The sequence below is a fragment of the Leptinotarsa decemlineata genome, unplaced genomic scaffold (assembly GCF_025532065.1).
Source record: "Leptinotarsa decemlineata unplaced genomic scaffold, Ldec_3_MD MMD2_tig00000035_RagTag_RagTag, whole genome shotgun sequence".
NCBI lineage: Eukaryota > Metazoa > Arthropoda > Insecta > Coleoptera > Chrysomelidae > Leptinotarsa > Leptinotarsa decemlineata.
This window is the reverse complement of record NW_027412540.1, coordinates 22,961,886-22,981,039: the sequence shown is the minus strand read 5'-3', so window position 1 is coordinate 22,981,039 and position 19,154 is coordinate 22,961,886. Positions and strand designations below refer to the sequence as shown.

Below are 19,154 nucleotides of genomic sequence, written 5' to 3'. Positions count from 1 at the left end.
CCTTTATTTTTACCATACATATTTTTGCCTCCATCAGTTGTTATAGATTTCAAATTTCTCCATCGAAGGTTCTTTTTATTAATGGCATTTTCAACTCCCTTGAAAATATCTGCCATAGTTGTCGTGCCGTGAATACTATCAACATCAAAAGGTTCTTCATACACTTCATATCTTTTATCTACTCCGCGAATAAAAATCAACATCTGAGCAGTATCTGACACATCCGTTGACTCATCCAATGCTAGAGAAAACCACTCATGATGTCCATTTTTATCAGACAGTTTTCTGCGATGTCTTGCACCCTCCGAGCCACGGTGTTTGCTGACAAACTGACATTTTAAATAAATCTACCTTTTCGGGGCATATTTCTTCGGCTACTGCAATCAAGCATTCTTTTATCATTTCTCCATCGGTGAATGGTTTGCCACGTTTTCCGATTTCAAGAGCCACACGGAAGCTGGCGCGAGTTGCAGACTCTTGTTCAGTATTCGCTTTGGTAAACAAAGATTGCTGCGATTTTAGTCCGTGTTTCAAAGCTTCAAGTTTTTCCTTCCGCAAACTTCCTGTATACTTGGAGTAACTTTGAAGATGTTTCGATTCATAGTGTCGTTTAATGTTATAGTCTTTGAGAACAGCTATGGTTTCATTACAAATTAAACATAGCGCCTTATTACTGGACTCAATCACGATTTTTTGCTTCTTTTCCGTACTAACAAATCACACATAAAAACAATAAGTCAAATCACAATACTTTTATTGACGGGTGTTACTTTATTTCACAATAGACAGTTTCGCTTCCTTCGCCTTTCCTACGCAGACTAACTCGCAACTGCGCTGCTAGCCTTTTTATATGCAATTATTACTGCCATCTCGAGGTTATCGGAATACACTAGCTAGAACCAGAACTTTCTCGAACCAACGCGGTAATTCCAAATATTTGACTACGCCTAATGCCACCTAGCGGTTAGCTGAAAAAGATAGTACATAGTACCACTACTCGCCATTAGAAGTCGTCACAATACACAATAATAATTGAAATGCAAAAAAGCGTAAGTTTGCTTAGATCACGCACTTTGCGACTATCCTAGTCTAGAAATATAGTCAAGGGCAGAAATTGGCCCTTGGAACAAACTGAAAAAATCATTATGGCCCGAAGGCTTCAAAGTTTGGAGACTCCTGAAATACATTATTGTTTGAATAAAAATTGATTTTTTCATCATTTTTTCACTATTGGTGTTTCGAAATGAGAAAAGATATTGAATTCATCTACGAACTGAATTCCAAAGTTGTAACAACTGCGAAAATAGATATTATGTTCTGGATATTTAGTTTTCTGTGTTGTTTGAGTACTGTTCCAATAACAATCAAATCGATTACTAATTACATTGGGAAATCAAGTCAATTACGACAGATCGGCGCCAATAATTCCGTCCTTGTTACAAGAGCAACCAGCTTGAAAGCCTTTGTTATATCTTTATCTGGATTTCATGAATACAAGGTATTTCAACTGATTCGAATAGGTGAACAGTATCATATCAGTGGCCTATGGAGGCATATCTGAAGAGGTACATCGAAATCAAATACACTCGAATATAATCATATATTTGTTACACTCGTAAGGAATTCTCAACTATAGTGAGGTAGTAGACCGATAGACATCAAAATTAGTGATGTTCAGGTGAGTACCACAAATTATCTACATTCACAATAAATAACGACCGGTTGCCAATTTTTCTTCCAATTATGGAATCCTATTGTATGTACTCAATAGTTGCGGGAGATAGAGATTTACCACATATAAGATAACAAATTCTACAGCCAAGAAATTGTAAACAGGATGGAAATGTATAACTTTTCCAATATGTACCTAATCAATGAAAACAGATTCGATGAAAATAAGATAACGTGTTTGACATCAAATAACAAATTGAGTAAAATAATATCAAATTCGGTCGGTCGGTAGCCGGTTCTCTTCTACTTCCCTAAAAACTTATTGAATAGAGAACTGCCGTGCTCCTCAAAATAAACAAACTGCCGACGTCACTTCTTCATCGTTGGAAAATCTTTGATAACCGAGCCATTTTTTCAAGTTTGGGAACAGAAAATGATCCAAGGGGGCTAAATCTAGCGCAAAGGGTGCATGAGATAGCAATTCAAAATTTAATTCGTTAATTTTGGTAATTGCGTTAATGGATTTGTGAACTAGGGCATTGTCTTGATGAAACAGCACCTTTTTCCTAGCCAAATGCGGACGTTTCTGCTTGATTTCTTCACTCAAACGTTGCATTAAGTTCACATAATACTCACCGTTGATAGTTTTACCTTTTTAAAGATAGTTAATGAAAATTATCCCAGGCGCATCCCAAAAAACCGATAACATGACTTTGCCTGAGTTTGCCTGATTTCACTGTTTTCACTGTTCCTTTGTCTCGAGTGTAAAGTGGTGGAGCCATGTTTCATCCCTGATTATGAAACGACGCAAGAATTCTGCTTCATTGCTATGAACCTTCGCTAAACACTCAACTGAAACATCTTCACGACATTGTTTTTGCTCGAGTGTGAGCAACCGTGGTACTCATCTTGCACACAGCTTTCTCATGTCCAAATTTTCAGAGGATATACGATGTACCGCACTTTTTAAATGCCTACTAAGTCTGCTAGCTCGCGCACTTTCAGTCGACGATTATTCAGTACCGCTTTGCAGATTTTCTTCACTGTTTCTGGAGTCGTCCCTCATTTGGTCGACCATTGCTATGCTCATCTTGGCAGCTCGTACTCTGCTATCCAATATTTTACTGTAAACGAAGGATCAGACTCACTCAGAGTAAAATCAAGTTCAGCTTTTATATTGATTGGGCTGAGGCCTTTCATAATAAAGTATTGTACCACAAACGAGGACCAACTTTCTCCATTTTCACAAATTCACTGAAAACGTTCGCTATTGATGGCTGCCAAACAAATACTAAACAACGCAGCGTCTTCAAACTTGAAAACAACAATCACCATCTCTAGGTAAGGCCGGATACTTCTGGGACCACCCTGGTATAGATTGATTGATGACTCGTTACTATTGAAATACCTCGAACGACATTATTGACTATTATTTCTGTCACGGAGAAACGAAAAATAGATTCACCTCAAATATTATTCGCATGTATGCCTATTTTTTTTTGTTCAAGAATCGTAAAAAACAATCTTCGTCTTTGTTAACATTTTGCGATATTATTTATCGTTTCATCAAAGCCTAGGAGTAAATTAGAGTACAGGTACTACTGTTTTTGATGCACTAGCGAACCGCCCCGGCTCCGTACGGGTGCAATGCTGATACTAAATATAAATACACACACAGGAAATATAAGGAAATGGAGATACAGTGATGAAAAGATAATTTTGTTTTTTGGACGCGCCTTTTTACCCCGCGGCTGGCACCCCAGTTGGAATATTTGAAAATCCTTTCTCAGTGCGCATCTTTGGCCTACGAAGAACCTATTTATAGTATTTTCAATACCAATTGGAACAGCACAGACAAGGAATTCCCGCCTCGACATAGGCGTCGGCATATTATTTTTCAGTGGTAGTTTTTCAGTTACTTATTCTCAATCATAGCAATTGACCACCCCATGAAAAAGTTATCTCAACTGAATTTTTCCATCATGGGTAATAATGAAAAATTTCGAAATTTAAGGTAGTTGATTTCCGAGTCGAAAACTCTAAAATACAATGAAAACACAAATAATCACACCGAATTCTCGTCAAACATATATTTACAAAATGATAGAGGCCAACACAATTGCTAGAAAAATCAAAATTCTTCTTCGCTATATTCGGATGAGGTGGAATTATCATCGGTTTGAATAACGATCGGATCAATGGAACTTTGCACATAATATTTGTTCTCTTCTTTTATAATGTGGGCCACACAGTTATTCCACATATCACTATTACCTACTTCATTCACCACTCGCCTCATATTGTCAAGCACTACAGCATTCAAAGTCGGTGATGTCTGATTACATTTCCACAAGCTTTCTTTCATTGTGGCCCAAACCATTTCAATTGGATTGAACACACAATAGTATGGGTGCAAACGTAAGAGAATATAACCACGTGTTTCACACATCGAATCAATAATATACTCTTTTTTGAAACTACGTTGTTTTATGATCGCTAGTAATACCTTTTTCGTTGGAATCTTTTCGGGTACTTCCATGTCATGATTTCGCATGAAATCAACAATATCTGCTTTTTTTGTGTTACTGTTTGGTATTGTAGTCAATAACCGAGAATGATACGAAGTGTTATCCATAACAATAATCGAGTTTGAAGGAATATTTGGGAGAAGCTGCTCACTGAACCAGGTTTCGAATAAAGTCGCAGTCATATCTTCGTGGCCGAGAGAAGCAAAGCGTTAGGTACGAAAACGTTCTCATTCCCGGCATGCGACACGTTTTCCCCTTGAAGAAGGTGTGTTCAAAGCACAATACTTGGTTTCGACTACCCAGCCATATTTGACAACATATTGAGTGTCAAACCAAGTTTCGTCCAGGTCTGCTGGATTCTCGGTAGCTTTTCATTCGCCTCAAATATTCTTGTAGCAGTTGAACAATGCGTGGCGATTCCATTATGACCATCCGATTGTTCAATTTTTTATATTTGAAACCACAAGACAATAAGACACCTCGTAGAGTTTCTAAAGATTTGTAATTGTAATCGGGATAGTCGACTAATTTATACCAAATAATTTCCTAGGTTGGTACTTCATGTTTTTGGTTTATACCATAAATTATTCGCCGAATCACATCTTTTGTAGCACCATCAACGTTTTTGAATTTTTTATTCGTTTGTTTTCGTTTCATTCCATGGTTAATGACATCCCCTATTTTAATGACTCGAAGAACTGTCGAACGAGATAATTTCGTTAACTCGCATATTCTATTCACAATAGCATTCTGTGAAGTGTGGCAGTTTTCCTTCTTTAAGCATTCATGAATATTTAAAATTATTCGCTGAACTTGAACATGTAAGTCCTTATTTTCAAATTCCGGATCCCTGTCGATTGACACAGATTCCTCACGCGTAATGTTATCATTTGTTTCAAAAGGTCTCCAGAAAGCCATATTGATGAAAGTACCCAAAATCACTAAGATTTTCACAAAAATCGGTTTAAACCATGAGATTGGAACCTTTGGTGTAAAAGTTGAAAACTTTTTCTAGAGATCGATTACCCTAACACCAAACTGATATTTTTGCACTCGACGCGCGTTTCACTAACAAAGTTAGCATCTTCAGGAGGAGCAAATTGATACTGAATCTAAAGACAAGGGTTAGCTGTTTATATACCTAAAGTTTTTTGGTCCGATGTGGACTTTGTTTGTTAAATGGTGATTATCCTAATGGATTTTTCGGTAATTAACTAGTGGAACCACTACCTTTAAATTAATTTGTCAACAATAGATTAAAAAGCCAAATGGACACGAATATGTCTTGACACAGTAATGTCGATGGAATTGCAAAGGCTGCTTCTCCAAAGCTTGGAACACTGTTCCAAACTGAAAAACTGTACACACCGACACCGTCGGCCAAGATAATCAGTCCGTCTATAACTTCGATCTTCGATACTCTACAACAATATAATGAGCATTTACAAATCTTTTGTAGCCATAGTTACCAATCCAATGTAGTCATAGCTACCACTCTTATGTAGTCCAAACAATATTGGCAAAATAACTCTACTGCAATAACTATTTCTTCTATAGTCTATTTCAAAAGAGTGTAGAGTAATAAAATCTCATTAAGGATTCAAAAGCGCTACAGGGTGATCCGTCAATAAATTCTGTCACTTCCCTAGTCCGCATTGCAAAATTATGTCGTTTCATAAAGAGCAGGTAGGTATCACCCTGTTTTAAGGGATTTGTCCATTGTTATCGACGGATAAATACTGAGCCAGAGGCGCGCTAGTGGGATAATTGCCAAAAGAATATGCATTCATAAAAATTATATTAAAGGAAATAAAAATTTAATACAGCAGAACAGTGTTATTAAAAAAATATAAAATGTAACAATAAAATATATACGAACCGAAATCGGGAAATACTCACAAACATACACGAACGAACTTTACGTATTGAAACACTTGTGGGGACTTTAAATCAATTTATTCACAAAAACGACAAGAACTTTACTGGATACGTTATTACAATTTGACACTTGAACAATACTAAAACTGTGAACTTCCCTTAACGTTTAACAACACTCTATTTATACCCTAATTGAATGTTCTAGAGATTACTAGGTACAATTTTCGAGAACCTTCCGAGAAAATAATTATTCAGACTACCCTTAATTCTAAACCCTAACCTAAGCAAAAGTGTCACTGTCACTGATACACTGGTCTCTGTCCAGATTGCTTATCCCGCTACAGTATATTTACAATTCAATTAAATTATTCTACATCAGTATAGTCTTCATCCGAAGAACTGTCATCATCCCCTGGTGTTATAATTATAGGGTCAACCACCTGATCGACCAAGTTGTCCAGTTCCCACATTTTATCTTCCTCTTTTAAAACATGCTGGATTGCTTTTTGCCAGTTTTCTGATGTGATTTCCATAATGGCTTGATCAAACAATACCTTGACATCTTTCATTTTAAATGTGGTATTGTGCCTTGCAACATATCCTTTAACTTGTGCCCATATAAGTTCTATAGGATTTAATTCGCAATGATATGGCGGTAGGCGCAGCACAGTTACTTTATACTTTTCTGCTACATCTTCTACGGCATATTTCATGAAGCGAGATTTATGTTGTTTTACTATGGCTAGTAGTTCCTTCTTTACTGAATTCGTCTCAAACTGAATACCTTCATTTGACAGCCAGTTAATAATTTCTTGCTTTCTCCAAGCTGAAGTTGGTACCTTCTCTAAGCGCCTTGAATGGTAGCTTGCATCATCCATAACCACGACCGAATCAGCTGAAAGAAATTTTAACATTTCCCCGAAGTAGTCTTCGAAGACATCCGAATTCATGTCCTCATGATAATCTCCCGTCCGGCACGACTCAAAGCTTAACAAACCTTCTTTTAAAAATCCGTCTTCGCTTCCAATGTGAGCAATTATAAGCCTCTTCCCTTTTCCCGAAGGCACTTTAATACCCGTCGAAAGGCCTTCTATGAAAGCTTGGCGAGAACTTGTTATATTTTTATCTTGCCACATTTTTTTGACTATATAACCTTCGTTTATCCACGTCTCATCAAGATAAAAAATTTTCTTTTGCTCTCTGCGGTACTGCTTTATAGTTGTCAAATATTTTCGTCTCCAGCAAACAATTTCATCACTTTCCAGTAATAGTGCCTTTCGATTGTGCTTTTCCCAGGCAAAATTCATACTTTTTAAAGTTTTCCATAAAAGTTTTCTGGATATCAAAGGAATATCGTTATCTTGGCTTATCTCGATAAATATTTTTTCAAGAGTGGGTATTTCCTTTTTAAAATAAAACGAATGAACTTTTCTTCGAATGTCACATTTGGTGTCTCCATCTAAGATTTTTATTGGTCTTCCTGATTTTCTCTTGCATGGACTTACCTGGCCTGATATCTTTCTTTCTCGCAATAATTTAAAAATCGTGGACTGTCCAATTCCAGTCATTCGGGCACATCGCTCAACACTTTCTTGCACAGACAAACTAGGGTGATCGTGTTTTATGCAATCATATACATTTAAAATTATAACTTTTTCGCAAACAGATAGCGGAGAATTTTTTACACTTCTTTTCTTTGGAGTAAATGTCCCCATTTTATAACTTTTTCACTATTTCTATATCACAATATCACTGTACGTTTAATTGGTGTAGTAACAATTACTATTATAACTCGAATGTTTAAGACACCATTACAATATATTTAAACCCTTTTTCTTAATTACCTGGGTTTAATAGGTATTGCATGATTGGTGGGCAGGGTCAAAAAGGGATTATTATAATGACATGGCACCTCGGAACTAAGTGTTAACCCTTTTTGAGAAATCATGCTCAAGTATATGAACCCAAATTGCATATTAAATAAGTTTACAAGAACCACTAAAATTAATCTTAATCTTTTTTTAAGAAATTTTACTTACCTAAATACATGTAGGTACTTAGTTTTAGATCAAATTACTTCCCAAAAATGGCCTTTTATTATTATCTATGTCTGTAATTTTTAATTTACTTTAATTATTAAGTTTAATAATCCTAAGATTTGCCTACGCCCATGGACGACAACGAAATTCAGGCAAATTTTATGACACTTCATGATTTATTACTCTACACTCTTTTGAAATAGACTATAGTAGCATTTAAATCACAATTGCCCCAACTTCAGAAAATTATAAATTCCACAAGTGTACAATAAAATTCTTCATATTGAAGTAAACCAATATTCACAACTGTAGGAAGTTTTCAATAACAGGAAGAACCGATCCGGTGAGTGTTCTTAGTGCTGTAGATACATTTCCTAACTTACAACGCCATGGACATTTTCTAACCAATTTTTTGGCATTCAATACTAATTTTATAAAGAATATCTTGAAATATTCAAACATTTACTTTGAGTTGACTAATACAGCTTCAATCTGAGACATTTAATCAAATAATTGATTTTTTATCACCGCATGATAATTTCAAAATCAATTAAGATAAATCCATCGTAAATATTATCCTGGCAAGGACAGATACGGATATTCGCGAAGGAAAATAAGTGGAAAAATCAGTTAATACACGTTTTATGCATTACTTTTTGTAAAACATTCCAACAAGCACGAAGTGTGCAGTATCTACAAGTGGTCTCCATTTTAGTACGTCGGTAAGTAGACTGAAATTTCTAGACTAAAAAAGAAGGCAGCAATACTTATAGTCAAAATCTTGGTGCTTAAAATGAGGAAAGTGAAGACAACAAGATTTCTTGTGATGCACAAACATAATTGCTTTATTATTGGTCCAAAAATCAACTTTTCTTCATAATACCGTGAATATGGTCTGTTTAGTACAAAATCGTGAAAAATATAGACAACCCTCAAAAGTCAAAACTTGCTCGAGCTAAGGATTACTGAGGCCTTACCTTTTAACGTCCGATTCCTAGTATGGAAAAGATAATAACACCCATCCATTTTTAATTAACCATTCACGCTAACCAACTAACTACCGTTAGAAAGTAAGAAAAAATATTGAAATATAATCAGCAAGGGTCACTCGTTAAAAGGTTAGACCACCTGATTTTTTACAATTTTTAGCTAAATTAAGTTGATATATTCACTTATAGATTTTAAAAAAAGTAAAATGGAAATGGAAGTAAAAGTTTTTTCAGTTTTACTTCCATTTCGTTCGATGAAATATGTTCAACTAATTTAGATTTTCCTAATTTCTATGTTATTTATGGTCACAAATGGTCTAGAAGTCTCCACAGCATACATAATGTTTCTTTAGAAGTCCTATTGATTGATATTCAGAAAAATAATGGAAAAATCATAAAAATCAGGCAGTTGGCGATGACACTGAGAGAAATTCAGCCTAAACAGTTCCAGAACACTTTCGGATATACGAGAATCAGGATCGAAAGTCATTATTTTGTTACAGATTCATATTCTAACTCAAATTCTAGTTCTATCATCTATCGGTTCCAAAATGTTCGACATTCACCATAAAAAAATGCCTTTTCAAATTCAAACATCAAAGTTAGCTGTGCAAAAATGGCATGAGCTGAATTCTCAACGTCCAGTTTCCTTCGTACACAAAAACTGCCTCTTGAATCCGACAGTTATTGAAATGCATTCCTAGAAGTTTTTAGGGATGAAGAAGGAGGAGAGGACACGAAACGTTATCCAAATGAAAGCTATTCAAATTTTATGGAAATTATAGGCAAAATGGAATAGAATCAGATGTCATTCACAGGATTACTACACAATATAATTAATGAAGAAGTAAAATTACACTCACATGGAACACTGTCATCCTCACTGCTAGACATCTGATTTTTCGCGTATAAGATACTTGCCTTATCGGCTCTTCAATAGCAAATACGGATAACATATATCAATCATATTAGTTGTACAATATTCATAGATATAAGAAACTTCAGTAAAAACTTGAAGTTATTTGGATTGAGGGCATCACTGAGTTCGTCGGGTAGTCAGGAAACACCGTGATAATATGTTTGACATTCAGTTCACACACACACAAGGTACACCAAATAGCATCTATTGAAGAAAGAAACCGGTGAAAAAAAATTTAATTGAGAAAAAATTACCATATCAACTCTGTACAATTTGGGTAAACATTCAATACCCCGAGAGTGGTGGAATATTCGTGAAGCGTGAAGGGTTTGGAAGGGATAATAACCCTCCTCCTGCTGCATAAAAAGCTCCCTTCATTGAAAGATTACCGTATTGCCAAGTGAAGCGCCAACTATATTAATACCGGTATTCCAGAAGTTCCGATTCAATTATCTTTCCAATTTTTTTCCAACGTTATCTATTTAAGAGTGAACAATAATCAGTTATCCATAGCAAGTGGTTCAAAAGGATATAATTTTTAAAAAATGGTAAGTTCAACATTGTTATGTTGGTGAAAGTGAGACAAAAATTTTAAATAACGCATCTCACCACAAAAAAACTACAAGTTTATATCAATTGGTGTATATCGATAATGGTATTTTTAAATCAACCTATCTAAATTTTGAAATAGCGAATCGAAAATATAAATTCAACGCATTCGTTAAATTATAAAATTGAATCGACTTTTCGAATCTATCCGCAGTCATCAAATTTTGCAAAAATTTTGCAATAAATGAAATACAAAAAAATTACTTCATTTCATTTTCGACAAAAGTCCTGAGAAGAGGTTAATAGGTGAATTTAACAATTGAAATTTGTTTTTACTTGTAATTCATTTGAGAAACATTTTAACGATTCACTCAACGATAACTCAAATAATTATTTTGTTTGTACGGGGTGGACAAAATCAATATTCCATTTCAGTTAGAGAACTCAATCAACAACAAACCTTTAGTGGTGGAATATTCGAAATTGTATCCGTCCGATAAATGATAGATCTGTAGACCTCTGTTTAAATCTACATGGCTATTCAACCTCGTTTCTGTACATGGGGATCTCGTAAATGATAAGAGATATAGTGTCGGTTAAATTGTGGCGAAGTTGCGTATTTTAGAGACCTATTCAATGATGTGAAGAAATCGAATATAGCTCTATTGGTTCTGGGGATATTCGGGAAAAACAAAAAAATCCCAAATACTTTTTTTGCCTATATCTTCTTTATTCGCAGACATATTGAAAATCTGTCCACAGTTTGCTATTGGCACTTGATGTGGGCTCTCAGAATATATCCGTAAATCTTTTATACAGGGTGTCATCTGACTTGGGCCACCCCCATCTTTGAATTTGTCAATACGGACCTGTATTTTTTGTTGTAGTTTTTGGATCGTAGACGTTCACTTCATATTAAAAAATCAATTGAATTTTATATTTCGGGATTATTTGGTAATATTCGATTATAATTGTGTGAATTATTCCCTTTTAAATTACGGCCCTGGAAATTGGTTGACTGAGTTGAATAAAAACACAATAGCAACTTTCACGTCTCCCTATGTACCGTAAAGTTTCTCGAGAGTTTTTTTTTTTCATTTTTAGGTACATATTCATATTTTTTCCATTGCTCTGAGCGTTTTCTACAATGAACTTCGAATAAGAAAACTTTTCATGAATATCTGAAACATATCTACAATATCTATATGTGTTTTGATGAGCAGAAAAAAAATTGTAGCAATAATCCGAAACGAACACTATAGTTATAATGAAAATTTAAATGAAGTAAGTAATTTATATACACAAAAAAATTAATTGTGTAATAAATGTTCGAATTGGAGTCCTTCCATTTCGAGACAAATAATATGACAATGAGATGGTCTGCAAGATCTGCGAGATCTTACTATTTTGGAATATTTTCTATGGGGGACATTGAAAAATAGGATTTGCGCTGGCAGAGAGATAGAAAATGTGGAAGACTAGAGATTGAGGATTTTGAATGATTTCGCAACAAGGCAGCAAATAAGTGTATTGAGGGCAATAAATAATATGAAAAACCGAGTTTGAAAATGTCTCGAAATGGAAGGACTCCAATTCGAACATTTATTGCGCCAATAATTTTTTTGGGTACCTATATAAATTACTTCATTTCAAGTTTTATTACAATTATAGTGTTCGTTTCGGATGTTATTATTGCTATCATTTCTTTTTCTGCTTATTAAAACACATATAATATATTTATGTGGTAGATATGTTTCAAATAATCATAAAAGGTTTTCTTATTCGAAGTTCATTGTAGAAAACGCTCAGAGCAATGGAAAAAATATGAATTGGTACCTAAAAATTAAAAAAAAAATTCCCAAAAATCTTCGATACATAGGGAGACGTGAAAGTTACTATTATGTTTTTATCCAACTCAGTCAACCAATTTCCAGGACCGTAATTTAAAAGGGAGTAATTCACACAATTATAATCGAATATTACCGAATCGACCCGAAATATAAAATTTAATTTAATTCCTGAGTATGAAGTGAACGTCTACGATCCAAAAACTTCAACAAAAAAATACAGGTCCGTATTTGAAAATTCAAAGATGGGGGTGGCCCACGTCAGATGACATCTTGTATAAAAGATTCATGAATATATTCTGAGAGCCCACATCAACTGTCAATAGCAAAATGGCAAAATTCATATCGCAAACATGTTTTACCTGATGCATTCATTCTGTTCTGAGATTTCGGCCGGGCTGATCCTAATTTTCATTCTCCTCGCCTCGAGGTTACACTGTATTTTTCTGATTGCCGGTTTGTTGGTGTTGTTAATGAATTTTATTATTTGTAAACGCTGTGTCCGACTGATTAATAAATTCACCTATCATCTATCCCGACATTTTCTATAGCCAAAAAATTAGGGGCATCCACTCCTTCATTACCACAGGGCCCCCAGATTTCCAAGTACTACCCTAGCTCGAGCAGACATAAAGCGGCATCTCCTGGAACCTCATTTTCCGTTCCCAAAGCGTTGATAGTTACGAGCGTAGTTGAAATATAAATTATATAAGTAAAACCTCAAATTACCGTTGATTGATTTCCTGCAACTTTCGAATGCTCATATTTTGGAAACCTTCCAAGAAACCCGTGAATCTCAAACTAAACACTCTACGTATATTGTACTGTTTCCTTTCAATTCATAGCGAGGTCTCGTGACCATACTCAAATCTTTTCTTATCCAAGTGAGCCGTGGGATAAACGTAGGTGTTCAATGACGCAACAACACAGAGCCGAATGTATTTGTCTCAAAAATGCCAACCGTGGCGTCTGCAGTTTGGATGTCGGCCAGATTTCTTGTTTACATCCTCTCTCGCTTTTCGAGCCCCCCTTTTCAATAATTGTCGTGTCAAAGGTCAAATAATGGCTGCCCAAACAACGAGGTTATATTGATAGATATCATGATGCGATGAAAATTTATTAGGATGTAATAAATGAGCTAAAAATACATTGGCAAGTTGTCGCCATCCTCTCGTTTACTTTGACGTGGGTCCGCCGAAATCACGGCAGCAATTGACCAATTTTTCAGAGAGTTTCTACGCAGTTAGTGTAGCTACGCATGATCAGACCCATCATCGAAGTTACTTGTTTGGATATCCAAATCAATTTGATTATTATCATCCTCGTGATTAGGAGTCATTCTGTCATATGATTCATGTCATATGATAAAAACAATTGTTCCGCTTCCGATGGTTTTACATACAAAATAAAATTTTGGAATTGATTGCTTCCTTACTTTTTTGGAAGATTCCCACATTTTTTGAATGAAGATGGAGAAGTAGAACGCCAAAAACGTCATTTCCCAATAGTTTTCATTCCCAACAATTATTCTCTTATAAAAATTTACCCGTTCAATTCAAACAAGATTCCTATGGCTGGGATTTAATCAAATAAGCGAATGAATGTTATTTACGTACTGTCATCGATGACTTGGGTGGATTCAACCCATTTCGTGACAAAAAGTCCTAATAATGAACGAATTGAGTGTTTTTTCTTATAATGTTATTCGTATTTGCTACTGAAGAGCCGATCAGGCAAGTGTCCGATGTTTCGCCTTAAGACACATCCGATGTTTCGAAACATCGGAAGAACAACTCAGTAGCACTTGTGCTAACTAAGTTGAACTTCGCCTTTTGTTATGTCAGCAACTAGCTCTCTAATTTTATTTAAATATTTGTATGTAACTACAGCTGGGTAACAATAAAGACGATTATTATTATTATTATTATTATGTCTAGCAGTGAGGATGACAGTGTTCCATGTGAGTGAAATTTTACTTCTTTCGTTTACTATATTGTGTAGGAATCCTATGAATGATATCTGATTCGATTCCATTACGAATGTTTGGAATACAAACGGAATAGAAAAAAGTGTTTTTTGAATAATCTAGCGTTCATATATGAGTATTTGTTTCGAAAGTATTTTTCTTTCGTGTAATTCAATGTTTATATGAAAAAAGCTGTTTCGAAAGGGCTTTTTCTTCCAGTTTGTGCCTGAAAGTTACTTCCTTGCATGATCTTCACATCTTTATATAGAGTTAATTTTTGAAATTGATTCCCAAATGTTTTGTATCAAGATGGAGAAGTAGAAGGCCAAAAACTTTTTTCCCAAAAATTATTTGGCTCCTGAACTCCTTGAAACAATTGAAGGATCACTTCTTTATGAGCTTGTAATTTTTTTTACAGCATAAAAACGTATTATATATTTTATTATTTTGAAAGGCAATGCAAATGTCTCCAAAATCCATGTTCAATTATTGAAAAAAAAAAATGTTGTATTTTGGGTATACGCGACAAAAATGAAGAACTACCAAAATCAAAATGAAAACCCGCTAATTATTGAAATCAAAAGTTAACAAAAAGTTGTTTTTGTGTTGAAATTACTGACTCAGTATCTTCTGCCATCTCATTCACCGTTTGTGATGGGCCTGTCTCCATCAGGGTCCTCAAATCCTCGTATAGAGTAAAAAATTCTCTATCGATCAGTTTATATACCACGACGAAGTAGAATAAATTTGGAACTCGCCATTTTCTTCACATCCAACAACAATTATTTCATTTTATAACGTGTATGCGTTTTTATTTCTTTCATAGAATCATGAAACACTGTAGGTTTGCCGAAGATATCATTATTACTTTTGAAGATATCACATTAATTTATGAAATCTATTTATTACCTTCATCACGATTTTCGCTGAGAAAGAGATACTTTGTTTGAAGGCGGTTGACAATGTTTCGTGGTGTATTTCATCAGTTCGGACTTCCATTGTCTAATATAATATAAAAATTGATTTGGAATCCTTGAAAAAATATGTAAAAAATTAAAAAGATTAACCAAAAAAAATAACAATTTTTATCAAACAAAAAACTGCAATTACAAGGAAATAACATACAAGCAACAACCAAAAAAAAAAATTGAAATGTCAATACGAGCTGAAAATTAAAAATTTTAAAAATATCATTAACGAGAAATTAAAATTAAAAATTAAAAAATTCAAAACCAAATTACGTTTCGATTGTTAGTATCCACAATCGTCTTCGGGTGATAACTGGACTTTTTCCTCCCAGATCTGACTATTTACAGGTCATTCGAGTGCTTTCAGCTATCCCCTCTTCCCTATCTCCGCTTCATTGGTTTTAGCGGGAAATGGCCGTTTGGCGGGAATTGGTCGTTTTTCGCTTGATTAGATGTTTTCATGTTACGTATCTCTACGCTAGCTTGGCTAAATGCGGTGTTGGACAACAGATACGCGGCTTCTTTGAATTTTCTCCCAAACCAGTGTTCCTCCTTGTGGATGATCTCAGCTTGAGCCCACTTGATGTTATGTTGATGAGTCCAAACATGCTCTGCTATTTCGGATTTGCTCAGCAATGCGAACTTTCAATGGTCTCTTAGTTTCATCGATGTATGTTTCTCCGCACTCGCAGGGTATCCGGTAAATGCAATTCTTGGAATTGCAGTCCGCGTTTGGTGGCCTGGTTTTCGTGAGGCTGCTACGGATAGTTTTCCCAAATCTGAAGCAGGACCTGATGTTATACTTGAACCCAATCCTTTCCGATAATCCTCTGATATAGGAAAGTACAAGTACTGGTTGTGGCGGCTTCTCTTCCTTGCCGAGCTCTTGCTGTCTTATAGCTGAAGCCTAGCTACCATCACTCTGGAGTAACTATTCCGTTGAAGGTCTCTTGCTGCCTTATAGCTAAAGCCTAGCTACCATCACTCTGGAGTAACTATTCCGTTGAAGGTCATTTTTGATGATGCCTAGTTCCTTTTCGAAACCTTCCTTTGTATTAGAGAGCCCGAAAGCACGGTCCAGTAGAGTCTTAATTATTTCCCTGTCAGTCGATTGATGGTGGTTGGATTTCTGATTCAGCTACTGTCCTGTGTGACTTGGTTTTCGATATACAGAGGTTTCCCATTTAGTGTCGGTTCTCTTCACCAATACGTCTTAGAAAGGCAATTCGTTGTGAAAGTGATGGAAGGACTGACGTTGTTGATGTGCTTCAGGAAAGTGTCTAGTTCTGCACTTCCATGGTTCCATACTATGAAGGTGTCGTCTACGTATCTCAACCAGACTCGGAGCTTCTTGTGGGCTTCTTCAGTGGCCAGAGTTTCAAAGAGATAGTTATCTGAAATATATCCTTGAATTAAAAAGCTAAGTATCAATATTCAATTTTCTCAATTGATTTTTTTTTTCAATTTGTAGCAAAGCTTATGAATACAAGTAACTGACCAATTGGACTCTCCAGTAGTTTTTATTACGCAGTAACTTTTCGGGGTGAATTAAGTCCTCCACAAAAAAATGTCGTTTGAAGAATAGTTAAATTACTTGTATATCAAATACTGATACTTGAAAATATTTCAAATGTTAGGATGTATCCGCAAATTTATTGTTCTGTCTCCGGTTGAATTTTATGACGGCATGTTTTTAATAACTTATGTTTTTCGCCAAAGCCTTAACCAATTTATTTTTCGCAATTGTTAGTTTCAGTTTTGCAAGGGGTAATTACTCAAATAGTGGAATTTCCATTACCACAACGTCAGTCAACAATTTTATTGAAGCGAACTGAAATCGACTCATATTGTGTCTAGTCGAACAATACCGCTTATCTTAAAACCAATATTATGTTTGAAAATAAGACGTTTTGCATTATCAACTTGGTAAAAATAAAAAATATGTAAGTGCACTTTAGGATCTTGCCTTCCAGTCAATGAACAAAACTCTAAATAGATCTCTATTCTAACATTTGTAGTTCAAAATTGATGGATGTAGCCGCTACCTGGTAGGAAATCATAATCAAAAGAGAAATGAAACTTTCTTTGTTTTTTACCACTTTTATGTGGTAATGCGTGTCTATATGCGTGTCTATAGACAATCCCGAAGAACGCAACACGTGTTTAACGAAACACGTGTTTCTTGAATAAACTAAATATAGTTAACCAATGTTTCAGATAAACCATCACTGAAGTAGTTTAATAGTAATGTTTTTTTCTATGAAAAGATTGACGTGATTCTAATTTTTTTATTTATATACCAATTGACGTAGTCAAACATCAACTAATGAGTAAAATTCACCACAATACATTTGTGAAAACCTCACCCAAATCGGTTGAGTTGAGATAAGAGATAAGAGTGTACAAACGCACAGATACATAGACGAATAGATAAAAATTATTATTAGGTATACGTTATATTGCGTTGATAAAGATCTCCAATAGTAGTTTTTCCAAAATATCTTCAATGGACATTTTTACTATTATGTAAAGACGATTGAAATAAATCACCCACTAAATGTTAATTGAGGCTACCACAAATATCATTGAAAACCGTACCCAAATCGCTGAAGATGTTTTTGATATCATAATAAAAAGGCACAGACAAACAGACAAGTAGACGAAAATGGTTATTACATTAATACTTTTCTATATGTGTTATGTATTGATTGATATATAAACATTTATTGCTATCAACACGTATTTAGTATCTATTATTCTCTGTTTTTCCAACTCTGAACATTCAGCGATGAAAAAATTAGATTCAGCATTGAAAATTTCCACTGATTCTATGCTACATGCGATAAAAGAATGTCCATGCGGTAAAATAATTCATGACAGTCAGTTTTTCACGAGCAACGATCATTTTCATAAACAGAATAGGCGATGAAAATTGATATCTTCATTTGAATCATTGAAAAATTTCGTTACATGATACCACTAAATGAATCATTATTATTCTCCATGTTGTATTGAATTAAAAGGTAGACATAAAAAAGTATATGAGTAGGTATAATATTACCTATATCTTTTGTTGATTACTAAAATAATGTTGATATTATTTTCAAATTTTTGAACGTTGAAAATGTAAACTGCCATTGTTAAGACTCTAGTTATTTTTCCTTTCAGAAATCGCCAATGAAACTGTATTTTTAGTCAAACAAAATTTTAATGACTTTTCCAAAATAACTTCTGACAGTCTCTCCTTATCAACAACTATATGGTGAGCAAAAAAAAATAAATACAAGCAACAAATTGAATAATTGGAAAATCTGAATAACAAGTTTCAACAGCCATAAACAGAAAACATATCAAATGTTTTGGAAAAATGTTGAGAATTTTGTAAATTGCGGAAATTCACAAAACAAGTATTTAGAAAATTTCAGGTTTTCAAATATAAATCTGATAATTTTTTTTTATAGAATTATACAATCATGAATTTGTGCAAATTGATAGATTCAACAAATATTATAAATAAGTTCACAACACAAAACAAGTGGAACAGATATTTCAGAAATCGATGAAGGTACCTCAAACTGATTTTTTTTCAAATAAAGATTTGTAATAGTTTACGTTTACTTTAACATTAAAGAACAATGTTCCACATATCCAACCACACTAACAGAAGGGGGCTCCTAAGTATTAGATTTGGGGGGGAAGCTATATTTTCAAACTGTAATCGTTAAAAATACAAAAAGCGCTTTGCAATTTACAAATAAATTATTTTTGCACGAAATACGACTGTATTCCTGATTTAAACT

The 19,154-nt window shown here is 34.5% G+C and overlaps 1 protein-coding gene across 5 annotated transcripts in view; it reads left to right on the top strand.

Moving 5' to 3' along the window:
* Nucleotides 1-19,154, top strand: part of LOC111507365 (proton-coupled amino acid transporter-like protein pathetic) — a 140,621-nt gene that overhangs the window by 78,535 nt on the left and 42,932 nt on the right. Inside the window, exon 1 of one of the 5 annotated variants that reach the window (XM_074172036.1) lies at nucleotides 1,607-1,678. The exons of 3 other annotated variants lie outside the window; for them this stretch is intronic. The gene's annotated coding sequence lies outside the window, so the exon portion shown is untranslated. Of the gene's footprint in view, nucleotides 1-1,606; nucleotides 1,679-8,813; nucleotides 8,839-19,154 lie in introns of those variants that run through there. One more of the 5 variants, XM_074172037.1, reaches the window with a different exon arrangement.